At 45.7% G+C, this 5,299-nt stretch overlaps 1 pseudogene; it reads left to right on the forward strand.

The window, feature by feature from the left end:
• Positions 1 to 582: 582 nt before the first annotated feature.
• LOC103608999 lies at positions 583 to 2,105 on the forward strand (annotated as a pseudogene).
• Positions 2,106 to 5,299: the final 3,194 nt, after the last annotated feature.

Below are 5,299 nucleotides of genomic sequence, written 5' to 3' on the forward strand. Positions count from 1 at the left end.
CTGTATGTGGGATCCGAACCCTCGGGCGGGAGCGCCACCACGCTTCCCAAGCGGCGCACTGTAGCAGTGCGCCACCGGCCGGCCCTAGAAATGTTTGTTAAATCAACCACCTATTTTAAAAGAAAACCGATAAAATGCTTAATGCTGAGTATGTCCAGAGCAGCACAGGGAACCCACAGTCTCAAGATGCCCAGTGGACCTCAGACAACAGACTTTTATATAGAGGGTACTGCCCCAACTCACAGGCTTATTCCTTCTCCAAGCACGGATGGGGCCTCTGCTAGGTGCCAAGCCCTGTGTTCCACTCCAGAGATCAGAAATGAAAGCCACATCCTTGCCCTGGGGATGACAGCTTAGTCTCTGTTCTGGTGGGACTAGGGGAAAAGCTCCTGCCACATATTTATGTGGTGCAGCTGTCCAGGGCATAGAGGGAGCTCAGCTGAGGCAGTCCCAGCTGCTGGTGGCTGGGTCAGTTCTGAGAAGGAAAGAAGCTAACAGAAATCAGGTACTACGTGTGTGCTGGGAATCCTGCCAGCTGCTTCACACACATTAACTTGCAGCAGACCTGTGAGGTAGACCCGGATGTCCTCATTTACAGATGAGGAAATGGAGGTGCAGAGAAGGTGAGTTACTTGCCCACGGCAGGGAAGATAAATGACCTTCAGACCAGAGCTTCCCAACTGTAACATGCACACGAAACTTTTCAAAATGCATATTTCGAGTTAATCCATTTAGGGTGGGGCCCAAGACCCTGCTTTTCTAAACAACTCTCCAGGTGATGCTGAAATTTATAACAACGTATATTTCTATCTTGGGAGTTAATATGATGGAGGAGACAACTTGAGACTGGTGACGTCCAAAAGTCTGTGTTCTGGTGCGTAATTAGGGTCCAACAATAGTACCTACCTCTTAGAATTATTAGGAGACAGACAAGATCATGCATATGAGGCTCTCAGCGTCATGGCTGTCACTTCAAATGGGATTCGTCAGCATTAATAATAACAATATGAAAGACTAGCATGTCATTTGAAACCCACTCAATTCCTCTCTTCAGTTAAAAAGCTTCCCTGCTACCACCTCCAACTTAGTATATATTCAGTACTATTTTCTGCGTTTCCTAACGAAGCGTTTGGATTTACCCTTGAATTCTAAAAGGAATGTATCTCATTGATGTCTAGGGAGGAAACACGTGAATGGGAAATAAATGGTTAAAGCAGTTGGAAGCTGCCATTCCCACCCCTCTCTTGCTAAATAAGCATCAGCTTCCCCTCCCAGCTGTTGGTGGCAGAAGAAAATGTCCCCGCTGCTTTTGCCTCATAGCCAGAGCAGAGAGAGGTGCGGGGTTTGTGACGGTCTTCATTTCCATTTCAGCTACTTCCACATACATGAAGACAAAAATCTGCTCCGGGTTAAAACAAAGGTTTGGAACAAACATGCGCACACGGAGCTCCCACGCGGGGCCGGCTTGCTTCCGGATTGGTTGAACTATCCTCCAATAGGAGAGAAGACCCGGCATCTCTTATTTACATAATTTTTTTCTGGTTACGGCCGCGGGCATCAGGCTGTCCAATCATATGCTAGAGATTTGGAGCCTTCATTTGAATATAGAGATGACAAATAACCCTGCCCCGGCTGCATTTCTGTTCGTCTCGGTGCTTTCACTGCCTCCCGGGAGCCTTCTCGCTCGGCTCCGGCCCCTAAGAAGGCGTCCATAGAGGCCATCACCAAGGCGCAGAAGGACGGCAGGAAGCGCGACCGTGGTCGCAAGGAGAGCTACTCCGTCTGCGTGTACAAGGTGCTGAAGCAGCCGCACCCCGGTACCGGCGTTGCGTCCAAGGCCATGGGCATCATGAACTCCTTTGGAGCGCATCGTCAGCGAGGCCTCCCGCCTGGCGCCCTACAGCGAGCGCTCGACCATCGCGTCTGGCGAGGTGCAGACGGCCGTGCGTCTGCTGCTGCCCGGGGAGCTGGCCAAGCACGCCGTGTCCGAGGGCACGAAGGCCGTCACCAAGTACACCAGCTCCAAGTGAGGCGACCCCAACGCCCCGACCCCAAAGGCTCTTTTTAGAGCCACCTCCAAGCTCATAAAGGAGTGTCACATGTTCCGTGACTTGCGATTCAATTGGGGTGATTGGGGAAGGTCGACTGTATAGTGGGGGTGCAAGTCGTGAGATAAAACTTGTTTTTTAGGCTCCTTGTTTATAATGGCACATTAACTCCCCCAAAGACTTGCAGAGTTAGGCCGCAGGCAGAATTAGGAGACGATGCAACACGGGCGATTTCGCCTGTGCATTCTATCCATAAAAATCGTGTCATTGTGACGTCTGCCGTGTGCCTGAGGGGCGCGGGTCACCTCCAGGGAAGATCTTGTGCCCATCTCTCTGCAGTGTCTCATGGGTGAGGCTGGAGGATCTTTTGGTGAAGCCCGGGGTGTTGTCGCGCTGCTGTGGCGGTGACTCTTGGGAACGGCCTTCACTGATCCTTTCCCTCTCAGCTTTGCCACTTAGACACAATTAGCTTCAGGTCAAAAACAAACATTTCAGCACCGTTGCGCTAAGCACCTCTCTATGCCACGCGTTCCTGTTGGAAGCAAAACGGCAGGTGCACGGACGCTGGTCTCCACCTTCACCACTCAGCTAAAATATCCCCAATTCCGAGATTCTGGCATTTCATCCCCCACGTGTATTTATGCGTGTGTGTACATATATGTACATGTATCTACGTTAAGCCTAGCAAACTGTGAAAGTTGGTTTTTGTAAAGCAAATGTAGTGTCTTTTTTTTTTTTTAATCCAGTAAATCATAGGCAAAGTTTGATGTTCGTTGAATGACGATACATTAAGTATCAGCTGGGCATGCAGGCCTAGCTATCCTCCCTCTAAAAGATGTCCAGTACCTGAGGCTCCCCAAGCCGAAGAATCTCTTAGAGCAACCCACCCTCCAAGAGCCCAAATATTGCCTGGGATTTGGATTTGCGACTTGGTTCTCTCTGGCCCTTTACCCACGCCACCTCCAGTGACAGCCCCGCATTCACCCACAGTTAACCCCTTAACTGTTCATACAGTAAACTCACTTTCTTGCTTATGAAGTTTCTTTTTAAAGGGACAGTTTATTCCCTCCAAAGTTTTCTGTTTTTTTTTTTTTTTTTTGGCAGCTGACCCGTGTTGGTTCCAAACCCCTGACCTTGATGTTTACAAGGCTGTGCTCTAATCCACTGAACTAACCAGTCGGCCCCTCCTTTTGAATTCTTTGGTTACTCCCTAATAATTAGCAAATTCAACTTGAAATGTCTAGCTGAGGTGGGGGAGGGGCAGTCTCTTCAGTGCCTTTTAGATTCTGTGCGGGCAAAAATCCCTCGTTTCTTCCAGAACCTTAGTTTTAAGCATCTAGCTTAATTATTTCAGATCCAGACTGAAGGAGCATGTGTATTCTCACATTTGGCACGGACTGCCTTCATTTAAACTTCAGTTTAACATTAACACGTGCCTTTTTCTGTTCTAACAGTGTAATTACAGACGTGGATTCTGTATACAATTTTCTCCATTTTCTTGATTATAAAATGTCAATAGCAGGAGTCCTGTTTTACCTTCTTTGCTTCTCCCTTAATAGATCCTAGGCTGATGGAACAGAGACAAATCCCACCCATTTTAGGCTGCTGATACAGCAAGTAGAGGCAGCTGTTTTTACTTAAAGTTGTGCCAGAGGAGTCAGAACGGAAAAATTTTGTCAATGTTTTGGATTATCCACACTTAAATTTATTTCTATAGAAGTATACTTGGAAACTATGATATGTTCACTTTGTGCCTTGACATCTTTGGTACTAAACAATGCTGTTGCCAACCGCTGACACAATTGGTCACTTTTCTAAACCTGTTTTAAATACATCAAGGTAGGGCCGGCCCATGGCTCACTCGGGAGAGTGCGGTGCTGATAACACCAAGGCCCCGGGTTCGGATCCCATATAGGGATGGCCGGTTAGCTCACTGGGTGAGCGTGGTGCTGACAACACCAAGTCAAGGGTTAATATCCCCTTACCGGTCATCTTTAAAAAAAAAAAAAATACATCAAGGTAGAGGATTATGTGGCTCTGTGAGAGTAGTTTCATGTTGACTGCAAATGCTGGTTTAGGATATTGACTCCAAATCTCTGATGTTAGGAGGCTGAGGGCTTGATGTTCCAAGTTGGTCACTGCACATCTGTTTCATAGTGGAGAGGACTGGATTTGGTAGTTTTTAAGAGTGTTGACAAGTCCCAATTACTTTTTTAAATTATTTTTTTTTTGGTGGCTGGCAGAAGGGGATCCGAACACCTTGACCTTCGTGTCGTAGCCTTGCCCTTCATGTTGTAACATGGTGCTCTAACCAACTGAGCTAACCAGCCAGGCCTTCTTACTTTGGATGAGGGATCTCTATTTAATTTTTGGATTATAACTAGGAAGGCAGAGAATTGAGAAGAATGGCCATGACAAAATTTCCATTCCTATAAATTTTCTAAATTTTTTTTCAGAGCATATTTTATATTAAGAAAATGAAGGAATGGAAATAATTCTGTACACTGCTCGCACTGCAAGCACACTGATTCTGTACAAGCCCATGGGTGTGTGAACTACGGAGGCAGGCGAAAAAAAGATGGGAGGGATGGAAAGAGGGAGGAAGGAAGGTGCCACTATCCATCCACCTTATTAAAAAAGGTCAGTTTTACTAAAATTTTTTGTTTGATAATTAGGTTTCAATCATGATAAAGTGTGTACTATCCAGTTGCTTTTTTAAAACACTGAGACTGTTAGATGTTTAAATTTCATATTTTTTTTTTTGTAGAGAAGGGTGATAGATACAACAGTATTAAACATACAAAATATATTACATAAGATAAAATTCTGGGGCAGCAAAAGAATGAAAATATGAGTTCAAGGAGATAAAAAGAATCATGTAAATATCTATTAAACAATGATCATAAATTTTATCATTTGATTACGCCAGCAAATTGACTTTCCAATAAGTACCTTTAAAAGACTGATGATGTGACAATTGTCTTTTAAAACCTCCTACTTGGGATATGTATCTTTGCAGTTATTTGAAGTTATTGATTAAAATATTTTACATGTCAATCTTAAAACATGTGAAGGTTTCAAAAACTCTTACAGTGGACCCACGCAGGGAGAAGAAAAAAAAAGGGCTCAGGAGGACTGACGCAGTCATTGTGGTGGTGACGTTTCCTCCCCGAGCCCCGCCCGCCCCAGCCTGGGCCTGCAACCGGCTCCCTTTGCACAGATGATTGGAGGGGAGGGGAAATAACTCTCTC

This window comes from Galeopterus variegatus, unplaced genomic scaffold (genome assembly GCF_000696425.1).
Source record: "Galeopterus variegatus unplaced genomic scaffold, G_variegatus-3.0.2 Scaffold9063, whole genome shotgun sequence".
NCBI lineage: Eukaryota > Metazoa > Chordata > Mammalia > Dermoptera > Cynocephalidae > Galeopterus > Galeopterus variegatus.